The sequence below is a fragment of the Diceros bicornis genome, chromosome 6 (genome assembly GCF_020826845.1).
Source record: "Diceros bicornis minor isolate mBicDic1 chromosome 6, mDicBic1.mat.cur, whole genome shotgun sequence".
Taxonomy (NCBI): Eukaryota; Metazoa; Chordata; class Mammalia; order Perissodactyla; family Rhinocerotidae; genus Diceros; species Diceros bicornis.
Window position 1 is genome coordinate 65,005,896 of NC_080745.1, and position 24,681 is coordinate 65,030,576.

Below are 24,681 nucleotides of genomic sequence, written 5' to 3' on the forward strand. Positions count from 1 at the left end.
TCAAAGGATTTGATTTGCCCGGAGCCTAGGGGTTAACCTAATTCTGCTTCTAGATTGGAAAGTCCCTCTCAAGCAAACCTTTCATGCAAGACCTGCTGAGAGCACCTGAAAGGACAGAGCTATCTCCAGCTTTCAGAACAGATTTTGCGTCTAGTTGCTGATAAAAGTGTGTCTAATAAATGTCTAAAACGTGGCAGAATTTGGTCTGAAACTCGCGTGAAGTGAAGTTGTGGGAGGAGCAGCTAGCCCTCAACAACCCATAATGTTGTCACCTCCCTACATCTACCAAAAGCAACCTGATAGTTTGTGCGTAATGAAATCTGTTTAGGTCAGCTTGCAACAGCTACTGTGAATATATGTTAGGGCTAAGCACTTTATTTACCTTATTTCTTTTAATCCTCAGAACAAATCGATGAGGTAGGACCTATTATTACGCCAATGGTTTTTTCGTTTGTTTTTTTCTTTTTTGGTGAGGAAGACTAGCCCTGAACTAACATCTGTGCCAATCTTCCTCTGTTTTATATGTGGTTTGCCGCCACAGCATGGCTGATGAATGGTGTAGGTCCGCTCCTGGGATCTGGGCCCGCACACCCTGGGCCACCAGAGCAGAGCGCACTGAACTTAACCACTACACCGTGGGGCCAGCCACCTATTCTAATGTCTTTAACCAGGGAAAAGGAGGCCCAGAGATCTTAATGCATTGCCCGAGGTCACACAGCTACCAAGTAATGGATCAGTATTTGAACCCAGGACCAGCTGAACCCAGAGCCCTTGCACTTAATCACCGCATGAGACTTCCCAATAGCATTTGAGGGTTTGAGTTTGAGTAACTTTTCCCCTCAAAAGGGTCAGTCTGTAGTCTGGCTCTGCTAACAGCTATGTCTTCCTCATCTCAGTGCCCACCTGCTAAGAAACGGCCACCTTCAAACTGCATGTGATGCCTCTGTCACACATCCTGGCAATAGCCCCTCTTGACCCTCCCTTCTCAGTTTCTTTTTTCATGTTTTCCTCCCTCATCCTTCATATAGACTGTTAGGACCTCAGAGTTGGAACATCCGGTCCTGGCTAGGAAAATATATAAATACACGAGGTCCCAGAGGTGGACCTCCGGCCTTCCTTGATTGCAGCCCAGATTGGGCACTCACACCATCTCCAGATGGCTCTAATCCCTCGGGAGTCTTTCTTCTTATGGACCAGACCGTGCCTTCTTGTCACTTCATCCACTGGTCCTGATTCTGCCCACTGGAGTCACTCGGAAGCCCAATCCCCGTGTCACGTGACAGCCCTTCAGCTGTGTTGGGATGGATTCCTGTGTCACTAAGTGTGCTCCCTTAGGAAGGTCTGGGGATGTCAGATGCCTTGAGATGTAACGTGGGATCTCTCCAGTCCCTGCAGGTCTCCCCGCTGGAAGCTTGGGAAGCGGAGAGGCTCTGGCTTCGTAGGAATTTCCCCTGTCCTCTGGGCAAAGGGGTGCTTCCGGACCAGCTTTCCAGAGTTGAGGAGGAAGCTGCTAAAGCCCTCTCCCCTTTTATTATCAATTTTATTGAGGTATAATTTATACAATTATTTACATACCCCTTTTTTGTTTTTTTATAAATTTTTATTGAGATACAATTTATATGCCATAAAAGTCACCATTTTAAAGTGTACAGCTCAGTGATTTTTAGTATATTCAAAGAGTTATGCAACCATTACTACTCCCTAATTCCAGAACATTTTTATCACCCAAAAAAGAAACCCCATACCCATTAGCAGTCCCATTCTCCCTTCCCCCAGTCCCAGCAACCACTAATCTACTTTCCTTCTCTATGGATTTGCCTATTGTGGAGACTTCATATAAAGGGAATCACACAATATGTGGCATTTTGTGATTGACTTCTTTTCACTTCTTTCACTTCACTTTCACTTCAAGTTCATCCATCTTGTAGTATATATCAGAATGCCCTTCCTTTTTATGACCAAATAATATTCCATTGTATGGATATACCACATTTTGTTTATCTGTTAATCAGTTGATGGACATTTGGGTTGTCTCCACTTTTTGGCTGTTATGAAAAATGCTGCTGTGAACATTTGTGAACAAGCTTTTGTGGGAACATATGTTTTCAATTTTCCTGAGTATATACCTAAGAGTAGGATTGCTGTTGCACACAAAGTTTACGTTTTGATGCATTTCATGTCAAGCCCTTTTCACACATAAAGGTTTCAGCCTGGGCTTGGGACTTCAATGAGCAGTCACCAACCAACAACAAGGTGGTGGGATGCAAGTCAGCTGGACAACCCAGCCAGAATCCCACCAGCAACTCTTTTTTCCTCTCTCCCATGCCCTGAGGGGCTCCGTGGTTTCTTCAATTCAAAGATGTCGTCCATTTGATAACAATGCAGAGGGCCAGGGCAGGGGAAGTGGTGGCAGGTGAGTTCCTTTGGACATTGATTGTAAGATACCTCCTGATTTAAACAAGTTAAATTGTTTGGTGGAGAGAGGTTATTGCATTTTAGACTTGGGGAGACTACAGCCTTAAATTTAAAGCCTTGCCCTCAGAGTCCAACCCAGCATTTTTATAGAGGAGGAAAAGGAGGGGTTGCTCCATAGCTTAGACAACAGCCATAGGCAAACCTTTACTGCTGAGGACTGCAGAGAGAAGTGTTGTAGACACAGAAGTGGTAGACAGGGCTGGGCTGTGGTCCATCTGTTGAGCATCTCTGATGTGGTCTCCAGGGACACCCAGTGAAGAGAGAGGTTACTCTGTGCTACATCAGTTGCTAAAGATTAGGGGTCTGCTCCTCAATTCTCCATACCATGGTGTCACAGGAAAGGCTTAGGAGCTACAGGTGGCAGAGCCCAGAGAACTCTGGCCTGCGAGCCCACACCCTGTTCCTTCCATAACACCACAGATCACTTCATTTCCCTGGGCCTTGGTTTCCTATCTGTGCAGTCAGGAGAGTGAGCCCTTCCCTGCCTGACTTGCTTGGTTGTTATCAGGACCAAACCAAATGAGATAATAGGGAGGTGAGCACTCTTTAAAATGAAAAATATATGGTGGGTGATGACTTATTATGGGCCTGGATTCATTTAAACTCATTCTTCTATTCATGCCACAGATATTGATGCGTACCTAGTTATAGTTTAACTTCAAATACCTCTTAAGGTAACTACCAGTGTATTTTTATTACCCATTGGATACTTTTGCTTGTCCTAAATCACTCTATGTAACTTCAAAAGATGTTCCTTAGGGCTCTCTCCTAGGACTCATGCCTACTACTTCCTGCCTAATACTCATGCCTTCCTGAAACTTTGGTCTTTCCAGAAGTTTCCTTCTCAGGACTATTTCAACTCATCTCTGTTTTGGTTGAGGTCTCAAGGTCAGAACCACGTGCAACAGGCACCATAGTCCGCTACAGATCAACAAAATACTCTCTAGTTTACTTCTAATGCTTTTTCCAACATGCCCAGCAGGCACCTTCTAAGATAGGGTGAATTCTTTTGGCCTTCAGTAAAGATTTAAGAACTTGAGGTAACTTCTTCAAACCATTCACTTAAGTTGTCTTTCCCATATGCTGGGTTCACAAATCAGGACCATATCACCCCTTTATGTTCTAATGGCTTTGTAATTATAGAAGTGGCAAGAAAACAAACTTGAAAAGTTAAAGGCCCAACCCAAATGTCCGTTGATGGATGAATGGATATACAAAATATGGTATGTCCATACAATGGAATATGATTCAGCCTTAAAACAGAAGGAAATTCTGATACATGCTACAATATAGATGAACCTTGAAGACATTACACTAAGTGAAATAAGCCAGTCACAAAAAGACAAATACTGTATGATCTCACTTACATGATGTACCTAGAATAGTCAAATTCATAGAGAAAGAAAATAGAATAGGAGTTACCAAGGGCTGAGGGGAGGGGAGAATGGGGAGTTATTGTTTAATGGGTAGAGAGTTACAGTGTGGGATGATGAAAAAGTAGAGATGGATGGTGGTAATGGTTGCACAGCATTGTGAATGTACTTAATGCCACTGAGTTGTATGCTCAAAATGGTTAGAATGGTAAATTTTATGTTATGTATATTGTATATCAGATGAAATATATATATATCATATGAGATATGTAAATATATATATATATAACAAATGTTTTATTCATTCAACTGGTCGATGGATATTTGGCTATTTGGCTTCTTTCAGTGTTTAGCTATTATGAATAAAGCCACTAAAAAAAAAGTTAAAGGCAGCCTTTAGAATGTTGTGATATGGTAAGAGGAAAACTAGGTTATAAAAGACGATCTGCTCTTTCTACCATCTTTCTGTGCCACCATAGTGGTGCACATGAACGTCCTGGCCAATGTTCTCAAGAGCCTCAACACTGCCGAGAAGAGAGGCAAACACCAGGTTCTTATTAGGCTGTGCTCCAAAGGCATCATCCTGTTTCTAACTGATGATGAAGCATGCTTACACTGGTGAATGTGAAACCACTAATGATCACAGAGCTGGGGAAATTGTTGTGAACCTCACAGGCAGGTTAAACAAGCGTGCAGTGATCAGCCCCAGACTTGGTGTGCAATTCATTGATCTAGAAAAGTGACAAAACAATCTGCTTTCATCCCATCAGTTTGGTTTCATTGTACTAATGTCTTCAGCTGGCATCAGGGACCAAGAGGAAGCAAGATCAAAACACACAGGAGGGAAAAATCCTAGAATTTTTTTCTAGGGGTGTAATACATACATACAAATACAATGCCTCAATGAACAACAACAACAAAAGACTATTATTTCTTTCTTAATAATATATACTGTTATATATAGGCATGGTAAAAAGTCTTGTATAATATTTTCCAAAATGCAAATAGTGAATAGCTCTGTGTGATGGGATGATAAATAATTCTGTTTCCCTTTTTTTTTTTTTTGCCTATTTGTATCTTCTAATTTCTCTACAAATAATTTTATTATTTGTATGGTACAAACATACATAAAATTATTTTCCAGTGTCTGTCTCTGCTTGACCCTTGCCATGGTGGGAAACTTAAGTAAAAAGGCATGGATTTTCCTTCCAATGATCTTACTGTTCTTTTCCATTATGTTCTTATGTGCTTACATGTTGAGAGGAGCTGTGGTTCAAGAGTGGAGCTCGTGGGCTTGAAAAAGTCACTTAACCTCTCCGAGCCTCCGTTCCTTCACCCATTGCATGAGAACAGTAATAATAATAACAATAATAAAACCTACCTGTCAGTGTTGGGCAGAGGAGCGTGGTATGAGATGGAAGCATTCAAGAAATGCAACTGATATCACTCTTCGTTACAGAAAGTACTGTCAGCGTCCAGATTACCACAGGAAATAGAGTTGTTTTCAAAATTCTCCCCGTTCCAGCCAACTATAGTGAGTTAAGTTAAAGCTGTTACTTACCTCCACCGCCAGTTCATTCCTCGCCCTCGCCTGCGAATCTTTAATGACTTGAGTGTCTTAGAGCACAACCACGAGGGGGCACAATTTCATCACCTGAAAGCCTGGGTCCTACTTCCCCAACTTTTTAACCAGTGCTTTTCTCCATCCAAAAGTTGTGTGAATAGCAACCTAAGTATTAAGAAAGATTTCAGGTGGAGGGAAACCCAAGGTCACAGGCTCACATTCCACCCTTGTAAGGGTCTCCTCTCCCTTGCCTCCTTTCATCCTTTCTGTCATCACTGGCGTCAGTTCTCCTCGCCTGTGGTGGCAGGGCCTCGCCACGTGTGCTCAGCCAGACATTGCCAGAGAAGACCTTTTCTCCCTTTGTGGACTGTGCCGCTAAACATTATTAGTTATTTCAAAGCCCTGCTCAAGGCTGCTGGGGGCACTGTGGTTTGAAGGACTTTTTTCTTTGCTTTGACTCAGCTCAGGGTGGCTACGAAGCTCAGAAACAGTCTCCCTATTTCTCTTCAACCTACCAACTTCTTAGTAGGTGGTTTAAGACCATTCCTTTGAAAAAGTTTTTCATTTGGGAGTGGTCAAGATTTCCCCATCAACCTGCTGTTGATGATGACACTCGTAGCCAAATCCCTGCTTCACTTCTCAGGCTTAGAAGGGTTGCTGCCCCTTTTGTTCCTGCTGCTAAGATTTCTGAATATGAGCGGTTCTCAAACTTTGGTGTGAATGAGAATCATGTGGAGGATCATGTTAAAAGTGCAGATTCCACCACTTCACACTTATTAGGACAGCTATTATTGAAAACAAAAACAAATTTTAAAAACCCAGAAAATAACAAGTGTTGGAGAGAATGTGGAGAAATTGGAACCCTTGTACATTGCTGGTGGAAATGTAAAATGGTGCAGCTGCTGAGGAAAACAGTATGGTGGTTCCTCAAAAAATTAAACGTAGAATTACCATTTGCTCCAGCAATTCCTCTTCTAGGTATATACCCAAAAGAACTGACAGCAGGGACTTCAACAGATATTTATACATCTATGTTCATAACAGCAATATTCACAATACTGAGAAGGTGGAAACAACCCAAATGTCCACCAATGGATGAATGGGTAAACAAACTGTGGTATGTCTGTACAATGGAATATTATTCAGCCTTAAAAAGGAACGAAATTCTGGTAGACGCTACAATATGGATGAACCTTGAAGACATTATGCTGAGTGAAATAAGCCAGACACAAAAGGACAAATATTGTATGTTTCCACTTATGAGTTACCTAAAATAGTCAAATACAGAGAGACAGAAAGTAGAATGGCAGTTGCCAGGGGCTGAGGGAGGAGCAATGGGGAGCTGTTGTTGAACGGGTGCAGAGTTTCAGTTTGGGATGATGAAAAAGTTCTGGAGGTGGATGATGGTGATGGTTGTGCTACATTGTGAATATGTTTAATGCCACTGAATTGTATACTTGCAAATGATTAAAATGGTAAATTTTGTTATGTATATTTTAGCACAATAAAAAAAGTAAATAAAAAAATTTTAGGTGCAGTTTCCGGGGTCTCACACTACTGATTCCATAGCTCTGGAAGGAAACCCAGGAGTCTGCCTTTTTTAAGCCCCTGGAGGTTTTGCTGCAGGTGGTCTTGGAGAAACATTGGAATTCTGTGATGATGGCTGTGTTCATACTTTCCAAAAGCCCTGCATAAGATCATCCACCACCAGAGTTTTAACGTACTGACTGTCACTTACCAGTGTGTGGCAAAACCACTGGACCCTTGTGCTTTAGATTCTTCATCTCTAAAATGGGACTCATAATCCCGCCTACCTAATACAGTCTTTGTAAAAATTGAAGAGCTGATACATGCAAAGTACTTTTTAAAATTATTATTACTTTAACAAGTGACTCGAAATTACTATTTCCTGTAATGATTAGAGTCACCCACTGGTCTTCCCCCCAAGATCTAACGCCCTGAGGATAAATCTGGTAATCAGTCCACGGATTATTCTAACACCTAATGGCAGGATCTACTTTTCAAAAAACTTCTTGTGAATATTCTTAACGTCCTGGAAGCAGTTGTATTGGGCAACTAATTTAATGAAGCAAGGTTAGGAGTTAGAGGCATCTCTGCTTTTGCAAAGGGTTTAGGGGTGAGATCTTATCCCATGAGAAGCAATGACATTCCCTAAAGAGGGGGAGGGGGTTGGGATGCATCTCATAGAGTTCTAGTGGTTTTATTTTAAATTATTCAGATACATTAAAAAAAAAAAAAACTCCTAGGAGGCCAGCCTGGTGGCATAGTGGTTGAGTTTGCACATTCTACCTTGGCAGCCAGGGATTCGAGATTCGGATCCCCGATGCGGATCTACACGATGCTCATCAAACCATGCTGTGGCAGCATCCCACATACAAAATGGAGGAAGGTGGGCACAGATTTTAGCTCAGGGCCAGTCTTCCTCACCAAAAAAAAAAAAAAGCTTCCCAGAAGAATTCATACTATGCTAACGGAGGAGTAGAATTTGTGGCAGAAGGTGAAGGGGAACTTTCACTTTTCACCCTAATTACTTCTTGGTTGTTAGTTTATTTTACATTGTGAGGTCCTGTATTACTTTTGTACTTAGAAAAAAAGGTTTCTTTAGTTAGTGTTGGAGGTATTAAATGTGGCTGCCCCCTCCCATTCAAAACAGCACCGGCAGTAAAAACACAAATACCCACTCAAAATAATACCCTTACGTAATAATATGGATGATGATACCTCCGTAATTAGCAATTTATAAAGCATGTTCACATCCATTATCTCATTTAATCTGTGGCATGGTTTTGTGAAGAAGGTAATATTTTACAGCTGAGAAACTAAATACATAATAAATGCACATCACGCTTGTCTAAGCTACATCTTTCTCCTTCCTTAGCCTTTGAATGTTGTCTTTCGTTCATTTTGCTGTAGTGTTTCTGGCTCTTATTCTAGTCCTACAAGAAAATATGTTTATAATCCATTCACTTGCGGATAATCATCGTTCTATGAAACCACCCAGATGGAACAGACCATTACACTTGCGATGGGCAGACCAGTGCAACCCTGGCCAGGTAGGAGCTAGTGCTGCTGTGTTTGTTTGCCCCCCGAGGTTATCATAACAAAATTCCTAAAAGCAAACTATCTCATGCAGATGTGTTTTAACAGAACCATCATTTTGTTTAGTCTGCTTGGCAGGCAGAAACCACGTGAGATTTTTCTTGTGCAGACCCTCCTTTCACAGAAAGCTGAAATGTCAGGCAGGTTTTGAAGAGTTGTAAATGGCTTTTCCAGTTTGGGCAGAGTGAATTTCATCATTTGAGGGTAGGTATTTTAGCTGGCAAATGTGTGGCTTTTAGAGATCAGGCAAATAGTTATGATTTTGATTGTTTGCCCTACAATTGCAAAGATTTATTTGGATATTTATTGTTCAATGGTGGTCATTAGTGGCCACAAGAAAATGAAAAAGTCTTTGAATTCCATGAGGATCTCCTTTTAAATCAGGACTCAGTCCCAGATAGCACTTGTAAATTAAGGGTCTCCACGGGACTGGCTAAATAACTTAGCCCAGTCATTAAGAATTTCAAGATGACAACGTCAGAACATTAAACCAAGGGAGGGCCCTTTGCAAGTGCACAGGTTGTACATCCATGAAACCATCCCTGGCTGTCCCTTACATTTAAAACAACTTATTTATTTACTAATTTACTTGTTTACTTACTTATTGGTAGGACATTGACATATTGCAAATTCTAAAAGATATAAAAGTAAGTCTCTAGGGAAGGGAGAGTTCCTTATTGGAACCACTGTTATCAGTTTTTTGTGTATCTTTCCAGAGATTTTCATTCATTTAGAAAGGTACATATGCACAACATATTATCTACCCTCCTTCAGGGCACACATGTACAAATAGTACCATACTTTACACATTGTCCTGCATTTTGTTTTCTTAACAACATATCATGGAGATCATTCCTTATCACTATAGGTAGGCTCCTCCTTCTTTTCCATGGCTGCGTAATATTCTGCTGTATAGATATAATACAATTATTTATCCATTTCCCTTTGATGGATGTATTGGTTGCTTTCAATGACCAAAAATACTGCAACAAAAATCCTTGCAGATTGTTTTCCTACATATGGAAGTGTTTCTGTGGAATTGTCAAGTCAAAGGTTATGGTTTGTCTTAAATTGTGATAGACCTTGCCAATAGCCCTCTAAAGAGATTGTACCAGTTTACACTCTCACCAAAACAGAGTTATCAGATTTTTGGATCTTTGCCAATCCAATGGATGGGTCACAATGCTTCATTGTAGTCTTGATTTTCATTTCTCTTATTATCAGTGAAGCTGAATGTCTTTTCAAATGGTTAGGAGTCAGTCTCTTCTGTAAACGGTCTGTCTATTCTCATCATTGCTGTATTGTGTTGCATTGTGTTATTGTGTTGTGTTGTTGTGTTGTTTGTTAATCTTTTTCTTATGATTTGTACAAATGCTTTATCCATTAAGGAAATTCGTTCTGGGTTTGTGATGCATTGAAAATATTTCTCCCAGTTGGTTTTATCTTTTAACTTTGTTTTTCCATGCAGAGAATTTTTTAAATGTAGTTGAATTTATCAGTTTTTCTTCTATGGCTTCTGAATTTTGTATCATACTCAGAAAGATCTTCTCCACTCCCGTACTCCCTTCTAGTATTTCTTTGATTTCATTCCCTCAAATAAACTTTTGCTCCATTTGGAATTTATGTTAGATAAAGTGTGAAATAAGAGATCCAGCTTTACTTTTTTTCCAGATGGCTGCCTAATTGTTCCAGCAACAATTATTGAATAATTAACACTTTCCCACACTAATTTGAAGTCCTATCTTTATCAAATAGTAAATTCTTATATGTATTTGTGTCTATTTCTGAACATTCTATTTCACCTGTAAGAATGGTTGAACATGATGTGTCAAAAAAAAGAATTTTCTAAACGTCTTTCCAATTTAAGGTGTGGTAATAGAGAGATGTGGCTTATCCAGAGCCACCCAATTCAATATGGTAATCTCTGAAAGGCTAATCCCAATTTATGTTTACTAAACTTCATAGATAGTTGAAAGAAAAAAATTATCATGATGGTTAAGAATCGTCACAGATTGGATGGATTTGGGAGTCAGACTGACCTGGGTTTTAATCCCAGTCTACATTTACTTAACTGTGTGACCTTGAGTGAGTTACTTGCCTTATCTGATCCTCAATTTCCTCATTTGTGAAACAGAAATAAATATAGTACCTCTCTCACTGAGTCGGTTGAGAAGTAAATGAATGTAAAGTGCTTAGGACAGTGCCTGACGCATAGTAAATTATTATTATTCTTTATCCCTAGGGTGACCAACTTGTCTCCATTTGCCTGGGATTTTCCTGGTTTTATCACTGAAAGTCCCAAGTCCTGGGAAATCCTTCAGTCCTGAGAAAACTGGGACATTTGGTCACCCTTCACCCTATTGTCGTGTGCAATGTATGTTTTTTTCCTCTACCAAAATCATAGTACTCAGTACCTGCATTGATTAGCTCAACTTTTACAGAAATATCACAAAATGCAATTTTTTTCATAAACATAAAGTCCATGCTCTTATCTTATTCCAGTTGAGTGCCCCTCCCTGGGGCTGCTAGACATTCTTGGCCATCAGAGCCTAATCTAGGATTTCCTCTGGTTTCCACCTGAGCCAACATCAAAGAGCCCCCCTCCCACTGCCAAGAAGAGGAAGGTGTTGGGAGAGGAGAAGTGGGGGTGGGGGTCAAAATAGGGCTAGAGAACAACACAAGGCAGAAAGACTCCAGGACAATGGAAGGTGGGAATACTTTGCTTCTAGAATAAAGAAGCAGAGCAGTCTCCCAGGACTGACTTGCTAGAATATAAAAGAGCAGTAGTCTTCCTCACTCACTAATCATTCTAACCTTAGCCGTGTGATAGACTAGTAGGATATATATCACTGGGGAAGAAGTGCATTACATATTCTCAAATCTACCACCAATGCCGTGCCTACTCTGCGCAAGTGTGTAGCAGGCTCTGAATCCACAAGGACAAAAGTGCCAGGTCCTGGCGATTGCAGGAGAGAGGATTATGTGTGTTGGAGAAATCAAGGCTTGGGCTGAATTAAACTTAATATAATGGTGCAACAAAGAGGCTTGGACCAAAAGTCAGAAAACTAAGTTCTCATTGCATCCCTTTCATGAACTAACTAACTTCAAGCTGCCCACTTCTCCCTGTGCAACTCCAGGGGGGCGCATGTCATTCACAGAGACATGTGAATAAGCCCCCTTGTAACTGGCAATACAGGGACCCCCATAAACTTTCTGGTCCTCCAATTCTTCCTCTAAAAAATGAAGGACTAAATTTGATGATAGTCTTTATCTTTCAGTTGACATTCTTTAGGGTTCAATTCTAATCACCAATCTGGGAGAAATGTGATTTTTGTCACACAATGCTCACTTAGTGTCAGTTGAATAAACACTGTAATCTGATGCTAGAACCATGTGGATTGCTTTGACTCCTTCCCTAGAGAGTAAAGTGGTAGAGGGAAACTAACAAGATGATGGAGAAAGTCAGAAGATGAGGTGGTGAACATCTGTTGTTCACCTGTATCCATTCCTCCTTCTTTTCTTGACTGTCCTTAATTTTGCTTTGGGGAATCATCCCTCCTAATTGGATAAAGTCTGGCCACTCAAGCCATCCCACTTTCCCCTGGCCAAAGAATGAGCCAGGGACCCAAGTTCTGCCAATCATATGCTCTCACCCTTAAATTTGAGTCTTGAGCCAAGGGATGTGTAGATTGAAAAGAGTTATTATAGCAGATCCATGCCAAAGGATACACCCTAAAGCAGAGTCAACAAACTATGGCCATGGACCAAATCCGGCCCTCTGGCAAGTTTTGTAAATAAAGTTGTATTGGGACACAGACACAATCATTTGTTTATGCATTGTCTATGGCTGCTTTCATGCCACAAAGACAAAACTGAGTAGTTATAGTAGAGACTGCCCCACAAAGCCTAAAATATTTGCTCTCTGGACCTTTACAGAAAAAGTTTGCTAATCTCTGCCCTAAAGAGATTGCCCATTGATTCCTGCTACCTAGATCCCAGGAGCTATCCTGGTTGCTGTCTATTCCAAAGCCTGGTTCTTCAGGGTTTCTTTGGATTCTGTGAGCTACTCCGTATTTTTCTGAGAAATCCTTTTTTCGCTTAAGTTAAAGTGAGTTGGTTTCTGTTGCTTACAACCAATGAAGCCTAACTTTTTGGCATTTAAATACGTTTTTAATTTTAAAAATCATTGAGAGAAACAAGTATTTGATTTGATTTTTCTGTCTGGCTAAATGTGACCATTTAGTGTAGACAATTGATGGGGGAGGATCCACATCTCTGTGGAGCAACACAGGTGTGGCAAGGAAAATGACCCCTGTTGTGCTCTGTCTTTGACCCAATGCAGGATTAAAAAAAATGGTGTCCAATAATCAAAGTCAAAGCTCATGGTGATATCTGCTATGACCAACTATTCTGGTTTACCCAGGGCAGAGGGTTTGTCTGAGACTGAGAGGTTTGTGGGCTGTAGGATTTTCAGTTTTAAAACTGGGACAGTCCCAGGCAAACTGGGACAGTTTGATCACCCTAGGATATTTTATGATTAAAGTTAAATATATGTTGTTTTTAAAAATCAAAATAAGAGTAGTATTTTAAAAAATAAAATAGGGTATTTTTTTAAATTCCCATTGTTTTAATTTGTTTTTAGCCACAATATTTTAATTATTTTAAATTTTCAAAAAATATTAAAGGAGAGCATGAGATTTTCATGTTTATCGAAAAGGGACACGAGTTTACTATGTTTAAGGAATTCTGTGTTATAACAGAAATAGTAATAATTGAATCATGGCATCATGGAATGAACATTGGGTTAGGAATCTGGAGTTCTGAGTCCATATCCTGTCCCTTGGAACACTACTTCTGAGAAGCATAAGATGCCACACAAATGCAATATGTTATAATTATTGGTGGAAGGAAAAGAGAGTACAATCGCAGATAATTTCTGAAATCTGGGCCAAGAACCAGAGCCTGGTTGGTGCCGGAGATTTCAGAAATGAATCCAGTGCCAATGCTTGTGTGAAGGAAGGAGACTGATCCTCTGGATTTGCAGAGGCCTGGAAAATACCTTCGGTGATGAAAAACATCTATTTGGACTAGGCAGCCTCCAATAAGTAGGCGGATTATCCAGCTTCCTTCGTTCAGAACTGACTGGACTTGTTGGGCGACTTCATAACTCTCAGGAAGGAAGAAGAAGGGATGTGCATGTTCAATCTAGTGCACATATAAAACATGGTGAGATGGAAGACAGCAAGACGAGCTTCTTTCTATGTATGTGCAGAGATGACCAGAAAGCAGAAGTGTTTTGGGGCTGGAAAGATGGTTAGAAATGGGAGAAACCCCAAAGTTAATTTTGAATGATCTCATAGTCATGGGAGCTGGAGAGGCAGGTGGCTTGGGTAGAAGGGATAGAAAAAAATGAAAAGGGAAAGAGATTTGGAAATAATTTTCTCCCTTCACCTTTCCTAGGCTAATAAGTCTAGAAATTCCGTGGTACAGGCATCTGTTGACCTAGAACCCTCTACCCTTATAGAATTCAGGAGGTCTGTGAACTTGAGTGGGGAGAAATATGACACCTCTATTTTCGCTAACATAAAATGAAATGTAACTTTTCCTTCAATTACAAATGTACACAACTGACCACAGCTGTACTTGAGATTTGTCACCAATAGAAATCACAGATGTTTTCAAATCACATTATTGTGTTGTAGATATCATGAAATATTTGTGTTTATCACCACTTTGAAGTTATGATAGAAATTAGACTCACTGCTAGACTTGGCTCCTTCATGTACAAGAAGTACGTATATTATTACCACAGTACATATTTTCATTGTAATAATTGTATTTCAGTGTTATTGGTTGCTTCTGAAATCCTATATATTTTATTTTATACATTTGAAAGTATTATTCTGAGAAGGGGTCCAGAGGTTTCACCATACTGCTAACGGCTCCATCCCTGGACTAGACAGTGCCCTGTGGAACAGCCCAACACCTTCCACCCCCCCCCCCACGCCCTCTGCACCTTTATACGAGCCTTTCAGGGAGCGCTGCAGGCACATGGACAAATGTTTCAGATAGTGTGATAAAGGAGTATTTCAGCATGGGTTATAATTAAGTAAAAATATTTGTTTTAGTTCTTGTATGTGGACAAAAACAGGAAAACAATTAACAAAGATGAAACTGTGTTCATTTTGTGAACATTTGTGTTTCATTTGTAGCTGTGTGTACTTTCCTAGGGTCATTACATTACCTTTTCAATACTATTTTTTAAAAAGCATGTATGATCTCTTTTTTACGTAAGTGATGTATCTTCATTGTTGAAAAATTACAAAACGCAGATGAGTAAAAAGGAAAAATGTTCAATATTCCTTAACCAGTTTTAAAAAAAAAAGCATGCTTCATTCTATATAGCATTTTAAAAAATGATACAGAGCTATATATTCAGACACGGAAAAATTTCTATCATACATTAGGTGAAAAAGCAAGAGTAGCACATAAAATAGAATCCCATTTTTGTTTTTTAAAAAAGGATGTATATATACACACATGTGAAAATGCCTAGGAAGCCACACATCAAACAAGCATTGGTGTTAACAGTTTGTGATTATGTGTTAATATTAGTCAATACCAATTTTGTTAAAGGAAAGGAAATCCTTCAAGGAAAAGCACAGTGTTGATGCTAGGATTAGCAGCTTCAGGGTGTCCCGGGTATATCCTGTGGCAGCCTATAGAGACAGCTCCATGCTGGTGCCTGGGGGGTTCCTGCTGGGCACCCCCACGGAGCCCTCCGGGGGCCTGAGCCTTAGCTCTGCAGGCTGGAAGGTGCTGTTTGGTTTCTACATCCAGAAGACATTTGTCTCTTGGGAAACGATTAAATTCACAAGAGGCAAATGGCTAAACCAGAATTCAAATGTTTTGAATTAGAATAACACCTGCCACGCAGGGTGTGTGAAAATGAAACAAGATGGAGATGTACTCAAAGCTCTTAGCAGAGTGCGTGGCATGAGGGAAGCCCTCAGTAAAAGGGAGCCATGGTTATTATGAGGTTTCCCAGGAAGATTTGCCTGTCGGCGAGGTCACGCTGCAGTAACCATGAGTAACTGTGGAGAGCTTCCCCCATGCCACCAACGCTGCTAAGGGCTTTGAGTATATTCTCTCATTTCATCTTCACACACCCTCAGATGTTGTTATTCCCATTTTACAGATGAGGCACTGGGGCATAAAGTGGTTAAGAAACTGAATTGTGACAGAGCCAAGATTTGAACCCCACTCTGCTGACTCTTAGCCAGCATTGCCTTTGAGGATGGCTTGGTGAGCATGGGCTTGGAGCATGGGTGTTACCTTGATGGTCTCAATGGCAGTATCATGCAGCTGTGAGTACCAGATATCTCCAGGTCCACTATCCGGATGTGGCTTTGGGTGGGTCACTTAACCTCTCTGTGCCTCAGTTTCCTCATCTGTAGAATGGGGATAATATTAGTGCCTACCTCCTAGGGTTGTTGAAAGGATTAAATGCTTTTAAAATGGTGACTGGCACATAGTAAGTACTCAATTAATGTTAGCTATTGATGTGATCGTGGTGTGGTTGTTAGCTGCTTCCAAACCCGATGGATTTCCAAGTTGTCCCTTACATCGTACTGAGGATATAAGTCCCAACTGCTTCTCTGAGTGCACCTTCGTGGGTGCCTTATACAGACTATGCCAGTTCTGGGCACAGTCTTTCTTTAGCTAGAGCCCCATAAAATATAAACACTTTAAGCTTCCTCAGTTACACTCACAATCTAGTCAGGTCTCCCTGAAGTTGCCACCCTGCCCCAAGTTACTTTGATTGGATTTTGCATGTTCATAAATTCTCTTGGGACTTTTTTTTAAGACTTTATTTTTTTAGAGCAGTTTTAGGTTCACAGCAATATTAAGAGGAAAGTACAGAGGTTTCTTGTATACCCCCTGCCCCTACACATGCATAGCCTCCCCCGCTATCAACATCCCCCACCAGAGTGGCACTTCTGTTACTATTGATGCACCCACAGTGACATATCATCACCCAGAGTCCCTAGTTTACATCAGGGTTCACTCTTGCTATTGTATATTCTATGGGTTTGGACAAATGTATAATGACATGTGTCCACCATTACCATATCATACAGAGTATTTTCACCTCCCTAAAATCCTCAGGGCTCTGCCTATTCATGCCTCCTCCCGTCTTGGGATATTTTAAAGATGGCAACTCTCATTCTTAAAAACTGGATCCAATCCCTTTTCATTCTCAGAATGTGACTGTCAGCCCCTTAAACTGAACACACATCCTTTCCCATCCCAGGGTCCCGGAGCATCCATTCCCCAGGGAGCTCTGAGTCCCATTGACAAGTAAAGGTGTGAATGAGTGTATGTGGGGTTGGCCCCATGGATCCGGGTGTGTCCTTTTAGACAGTAACCACTCTGAGCTTAGTCCACCCAGGCTCCAGGCAGGGGCTGGTGAGACTGAGGAAATCCTATCCCTGGACAGCTGGGACCAGGCTCTTTGGTCTCCACTATGACCTGTCCTCTGACACGGGGCTTGGACGCACGCAGTTCTCTCCTCATGTCTGCAGCAGGACTGAGGTGTTGGGCTGAGTGTGGTCTCTCAAAGGCTTGTTGGGACTTGAAAGGGCTGGAGAAGCTGCTAGTCTCTTCCCGCAGCTGGACCTCACTGCAGGCCCAGGAGGGCTTGAGGCTGTGCTATTTTCATTCCTGGCCATTATTCCAAGACAATGAATTTCTTGTCAACAACAGTAATTCTTTATTATTGAAAGATGTGCTGCTGACGTCTTTCCATGAAATGTTTCCACGAAAGCCTTCCTTTCCACCTCTGACCTTCCGTACAAAGGACATTGTCCACCCCCTCCCACTGCACCCTTTGGGGACACCCAGGCATCGTCACCATGTTGGCCATATCCAAGTCCCACTGGTACTATTATTTCCTTAACATTTTGCTTTAAATGTGCTCCCTTTTTTCTTAATTAAATTAATGTTGCTGGGAACTTTGTATCAGAAATATCTGCGAAATTACAGACTTAGTGAGCTGCATTTTTCCCAATATATATTAAGATAAATACATAACTATTAAACATTTTGTAAGTTTTCCCATGGATCACCCAAAACCACCCTCCCCACGTGGCCCCCACCAGTGGTATCCCTACCCAGCCATGAGAAACCCTGGCAAAGTCTGTAAATTCTTTGGGAGACCCTCCCGGGTCACCAGTATTGTCTCTGTTGACTTCTCTCTCTAAAACCCGTCAGTCTTGTGGGCAGGCCCGGCAGGAAGGAGCGGGTCTGTCCCACTTGGAGGCCCCACCCTGGGAGTGGTGAGTTCCATGGCAAGGTGCCCTCTTCCACTCAAACTTGGATTTCCTTCCTGTCTTGTAGAGAGAGACCTCTTTTATTGGTCAATGATGAAACAGGGTGAGGATTCTAATCGACTCACCTCCCTGGGGAGGGATGTGGCCAGACAAGGCCCTGGGAAAGGGGGCATCAAAAGCAGATGGAAGTTGGTGGCAGCTATGGAGAAAGGATGGACTTGCCTGACTGTCTGATTGAAGGACAGACATTTGCCTCTTTTCACAAGGGTAATTTGATGGATAAATGTTTGCCCCTTTTTCACAAAGAATTTGAGGCAGCGGATGGGTGGGGATACACAAGGGCTAGGTGGGTCCTAGCTCCATCAAATATCAGCTATATAACCTTGGGCAAATCCCTTCACCTTCCTGAACTTCAGTTACTCCCAGCAAAATGGGATTGATGATACTTAGTCACACTTGTCTCATCTGCTGTCCAGTCTGTGGTAGGATTGAATGAGCCGAGGAAGGCATGACTGCTCTGAAAACTCGAGGGCAGGCTCCTCAACTCTGGATGCACTTTGGAATAACCTGAGGGAGCTTGAAAAAACAACCACAAAACCCAGCGCTCTAAGACCCAAACCCAGAGATTCTGATTTGATTGGTCTGGAGTGAGTCCTGGGCATTTGTATTTTTAAATTTGCGTCTGGTGATTCCAACGTGCAGCCAAGATTGAGAACCACTTCCCTAGAGCTGTGCGATCCATTAGAGTAGCCACTAGCCGCATGTCACTATTTAAACTTAAATTAATTAGAATTAAATAGAATTTAAAATGCAATCCTCAGTCACACTAGCCACATTTCAAGTACGCAAGAGCCACATGTGACTTGTGGCTGCCATATTGGACAATGCAGATATAGAACATTTCCATCATTACAGAGAATTCTATTGCCTCTTACAGTGTGGTCCATGGACCAGCATCCACAGCATCACTAGGAGCTTGTTAGAAATGCACAATCTCGGGCCCATGCCCAGCCTACCAAATCAGAATTTAGATTTTAACAAAATTGAACAAAATCTCCAGGGTTTTCAATAAATTTGTGAAGCACTGCTCTAAAGCATACATTCCATTCATTCATTCTTTAAACCAATATTATTAAGTGCCTGGTATGGGCCAGGTACATTCAGGTGATGGAAAGTGTTCAGGGAAGAACACAGCAATGTCTATCATTCTAGTTGGCGGAAACAGACATTAAGCAAGAAAGCCAATAAGCAAACTCATTTCAGAGTGAAAAAAGTAATACAGGGGAATGTGCTAGAGAGGCACTATGGGGGCAGAGTGGCTGCTTTAAATTGGGGGGAAGGGTCAGAGAGCGTCTCTCTAAGGAGGGGACACTTGAGTGGAGCCTGAATGACAAAGAGCTGGCCAAGGGAAGATGTGGGAGTGGTGTGTTCTGGACAGAGACAACAGCGAGTAAAAATGCCTTGAAAGTAGGTTGCCAGATTTAGCAAATAAAAGTACAGAAGGCTCACTTAAATTTAAACTTAGCTAAACCATGAATAATTTTTGGTATAAATATATCCCAAACATTGCATGGGACATACTTATACTAGAAAAAGTATTTGTAGTTTACCTGAAATTCAAATTTAACTGGACATCCTGTGTTTTATGGAGACTCTTCCTGAAAGAGGGCCAAGACGGGCAGGGGAGCTGGAGTGACACGAGGAGGAGCAGTGGGACTGGGCTAGGCAGGGCGCAGGGTGCCATGAGGAGGGGTAGGAGAGAGAGCAGAGCCCAAATCTTGGGCTACAGAGAGGCAAGTTTTAAAAAACCACATGGTCACCAGAGGACTGTACTGACCACTGCTGTTTCTTCCGCTCGATGAAGTCATTGGCTTTACCTTCCTGCAACCCTATGGTTTCTGGGAAGGGATTCTTGGAAGATGAACAATTGTCTGAGCTGTTCCGCCTGGGTGGTGCCTGGGGAGCCCTCGGACCACTGGTTGACCTGCCTGACCATAGCGTGCGGTATATATTGTTTGGTCTGAACTTTTAAGAGCTCTTTCCCTGTTTGTTTGTTTAATTCCTGTGCTTTTGTATGTGATCCCCTATAAATCTCCCTCTCCTTAAGGACTATGTTTGACAACTTCATTTCCCCCCAACTGGAGACATTTCCCCTGCTAAGGGTCAAAAAGACTAATTACCCTAACCCGAGTATTGGAGACACCCTCAGGCTCACACACGACCCAGAAGTGCATGATCCTGGCGTTATTAATAGAAGAATGCGAGGAGAGCAGATCTGAGCACAGAAGCAGGGACGTCCTCGAGGCCCAACTGTGTTTTTGTCAGAAAATAAACTCCTGACCCCTTCAGTGACAAATGTGTGGAACCTCATGGTAGAAGAGGCCATAAAAGATATTCTGTTCAGACACTTCAGTTTACATGTGAGGAAACTGAGGCGCTGGGAGGATCGTGATTTGCCGAAGGACCCAAAATTGGTGATGGGGCTGGGACCCGAGCTCAGAGCTCCTAACTCCCTGTTCAGTGCTCCTTCTACCCAAATTGGGCTTGCTGTGGGAGGATGGAGGGCGGGGCACCCTACGGCAGCTAACTCTCATAAAGTGCTTTAACACTTGCAAAGCTCTTCCCTACATTATCTTGTTCCAGGCAGGTACAATTTCCATTTTGCAAGTGAGAAGCTTGAGGTCAGAGAGGTTAAGTGGTTTGTCCACGATCACATAGCTGTTAAGTGATAGAACCAGGAGTCAAACCCAGATTCAAGCTCCTTGGTCTGTTTCCACCATAACCTGGAAAGAATGGAGAAGGAGAGAGCCACACGCTGGCCACTAGTGTTATCAGAGATGCAGGGCAGGCAGCTATGAGGGAAAGTGGGCTGAGAAGTCAGAAAGAAGACTGCTTGCCTGGAGCCATGTAGGGCACTTGACATGGCTAATCTCCTTCAATCATCATGTCAAATTTGTGAATGAGGTGTCAGCACTTCCACTTTACAGTTGAGAAATTGAGGCTCAGAGAGGTTAAGCAGCCACCCAGCCTGTAGTAGCAAGTCGGGACTTGAATCCAGATCTGTGTGACTTGAGAGCCTCAGCAGGTCCCCACTGGGGTTTTGTGGGTCAAAGTCTGCAGGGTGAAACTGGGCATGAGGGAGGCACAGAGAACATGCAAGGAAAAAGAACCAGGAAGGTTTGCGGGTACAGGGAAAGATCCTGGGGTGGGGCAGGGCTTCTTCCTCGCTCTGCACGGATCTCCCCTCTACTCTGTCTGCAAATATGTCCCAGAAGCATTAGCCAAATCCCCTCTTCTTTTTTACGGTCTGTAGATTTGCTTGCGGGCTGAACTGGGGCTCCGCCTGCGTTCGTTGCAGGTAGGTTCCACCCTTAGAACTGCAGTGTTCTGGCCCCCTGGCCTCTCTGGCCTCCTTCCTCCTGGGCTGCCCCTCCTTCCGAAGACCACCAGCATGAGGCAGGAAACAGAGCTGGGTTGCCTTGTTTTCATGCAAGAACTTGTCCCATCTTCTCCTGCCTCCCTCCCCCCATCTCCCAGCCTCCTAATTTTGTTTCCAAAATAATTGTGAGGTTTTCCCCCAACCAAGGATCCCTAATCAACTACTTGTGGGGAAATTCCTACCAAGGCTCCCTTATCTTTTCTAGTCAACCATCTCGATTTTTCTGCTGATAGAGGCAGCATCATTGACAATCTTATCATTTGCCCCAGTACTTAATTCAGTCCCGACACACAGTAGGTTCACAATAAGTCCTTCTGCCCTAAATTGACAGTGCGAAGGAGTAAGAGATGGGATTATTCCGAGGGGCTGTCATTGCTAATATTTCCCTTGTTTAGACATCTTTTGTAGCTAATGAATCTCTTAAGCCTGGTGTCTGGGACATTCCTCAGAAGCCTCCCCATTAGGCGAGTCACTGGATGACCCTCTTGTCCTCTGGGGGAATGCTGGGAGTCGGCACATCTGTTCCAGGGGCTCAGGTTCCCACGTGGTCAGTGGAGCCTGCTGCCTACCGGCCAGCTGCCATGTCACTTCTTCTCCTCGCCTTCTGCAAGCGTCTGCAATCCCCGAAAACCAAATGAAAATTTAAGTCCAAGGGAATATAAAAATGTAGTCAGAGAATGTAACCAATATTTACTCCCAGCAGTAAAAGGCCAACATTTGGGGCAGGTGGATGGAGTAAAATGGGGATTCTTCATACTGTTTTTGCAAAATTTCTGTTCATCTGAAAATATCTCAAAATAAAATGTTAGTTAGATAAACAAAATATGTTTTGCGACCAGGTTGAGTAAGTGAGCAAGAGGATGAGGGACAGCCTGGAGCTGAGAGAGGCAGGGAGCGGAGTGGTTAAGGTGAGGGCTTTGGGCTCAGAGAGAGTTGGGCTGGCTTCTTGCTTTCTCATTTAAGAGTGGTCATACCTTGAACAGGTTACTTAACCTCTTTGAGTTCCAGTTTCTTCATCTGGAAAATGGGGGTGTTAATGTCAACTTCCTTGGAATATCAAAGGATTAAATGAGATAATGCATGTACAGCTTTTAGGACGATGCCTGAGACTTAGTAAGGGGTCAATAAATGTAGGAAGAGGGCAAAAGAGACACAGAAAGGACAAAGTCCTCCCCTTACCCAATCTCAGTGATTTCTCAGACTCTGCCATGTAAGGCCCTAGACGCTACACCAGTGACCCACCACATTGTTGTGACCAGCCCCTGTCTTCAATCTGCAGTTGCCCCTGTGATGACATAGGCCAGGGCTGCCTCCCGTACAATGTTTCCTGATGTTCCCAACTGGCCATCTTAAAGGGCCAGTAGGAAGGTGCTTATGGATCCTTCTCAGCTTGTGACCTTGGGCCACAGTCTTTCATTCATTCATTCATTCAACAAAACTTCATTGGCTGAGAGTGTAGGGGACCATGGACCAGGCACTGTACTTGGCACGGTGACATAGGCGTGGAACAAAACTGACCTGTTCCTTGCCCTCTAGCTGCTTACATTCCAGGAACTAGCCTTTCCCTGTGGCTTCCTCTAGCTCCCTTCCCCTGGCAACACCCAGCCTTGGTCATTCCTCCAGAATGCAAACCCCCCTCTACTGCAGCATGCAGACAGCCCAGGTTCACACAGCCACAGAAGGCACAGTGACAAGACATTGGCAGTTACTGGGCCTGATGGTTCTTTAGCTGTAGTCGCTGGGTAGAATTCAGCCTCGGGAGCTTGGGAGGAACTAAGGGTAGCCAGTGGTACACGGCTGAAACTGCCTTATCTGCCAATACTTAAGCTCCAATCGGCTGCCCGCCCCCACATTCCCTGCCCGCTGTATTTTTTTAACCTAGACTCTGCCCTAGACTCTCTCTTCCTTCTCTGTCTGCAATCTCTATCAGTCTGAAGCCCTTTTTCCAAACAGCTTTCCTTTTGTAATCAAATATGCCCTCCAGCCCCACCATCCTGCCTCACCCCCTCCCTGCCTCTCCAACTGGGGCCATGATACTCGTCCAACTCCAACAAGAGTTCATGCTTCCCAGCATCTCAGATACCAATTCATCAGAAAATTAGCATCAGCAAACCTGCCCCACCTCTCTATGTGGCAGTTTTCCATTCATTTGTTTTGCAGGAAAACTGGAGTAATATTCCAAAACACAATACAAATTGAAGGAGGAAGAATTTCATCTTTCTTACCCTCTTTCACGTTCACAGTTATTTTAGTAAACCTCTCATTTGTGAAAATTGCTTACCTTGAATGTTCTCAAAAATAAATTGCTATTTTTCCCTTTAGAACATCATTTCAATATTATTTATTGAGAACTGCTTATTTTACAACCTATAAAGTCTTACATATTCTTCATAAATAAGACCTACAATATAACTAAAATATATATAACACACATATAATAATAATAATAATAATAAAATATACAAACAATATACCAAAAAATATAACTAAACACATGCTAAGGAGGGAGTCCAGTGAGTTCTGTACTGTGAGACGAGATTTCAGAGACTCTAAGATTCCGTCTCTGAAAGGTGAACTCTGTGTGTGGATGTTTGGTCAAGCAAAAAAAAAAAAAGATATTTACCAATTATTTTCTGATTTTTATGTCATGAACAATAAGTTTCCATGAAGCCTAAATGGAAAAAAAAAAAAAAGAGCCCAGGCTCTGAACTCAGACACAGTCCAGGTCTTCCTCTCCTTTGCACTATGTACTTGCTCATAGAATTGGTATGCAAATTAAAAGAGATAATAGATATAAATTGATTACCACAGTGCCTCAATAGATGGTAGCATAGTGCTACCTGTGCTACATAGCTACGTACTACTAGCTGTGTGCCCCAAAATCTATTCTCTTCTTTCTTTTAGTAACATAACACTGATTTTTATCTGGGCACATAGACTTCTTTGCAGCTAGGTGCAGTTGTGTGACTAGGCCCATGAGTTCTGAGCAGAAGCATTGCATGGAACTTCCAGGAAGACTCCCTAAATAGAGGAGACTCTCTTCATCATCCTTCTGCCTGTCATTGATCTGGACTCTAGATGTGATGGCTGGTGCCCCAACTGCTATTTTAGAGCATGAGGAGGAAGGCCACACCCTGGGGATGGCATTGCAGAGAGTTAAAGAGCTCGTGTCCTTGATGAGCAGGGAGCTGCCATTCCAGCTCTGGACTTCCTGAGGATTTCTTTTCAAAAAATATGTTAATTTTTCTCATATTTAAACCATTACTTTTCAGGTCTCAGTTTCTCAAGGGGAAACTAATCCTAACTAATATATTATAAATATTATTGTCATCATTATTTTATTAGCCCTACCCCACAACTTGCTTTCTCACAGATCCC

At 42.3% G+C, this 24,681-nt stretch overlaps 1 pseudogene; it reads left to right on the forward strand.

Annotated features, from left to right (window-relative positions):
- The first annotated feature begins 4,332 nt into the window (after positions 1–4,332).
- On the forward strand, positions 4,333–4,717 carry LOC131406807 (small ribosomal subunit protein uS8-like; annotated as a pseudogene).
- The last annotated feature ends 19,964 nt before the right edge of the window (positions 4,718–24,681 follow it).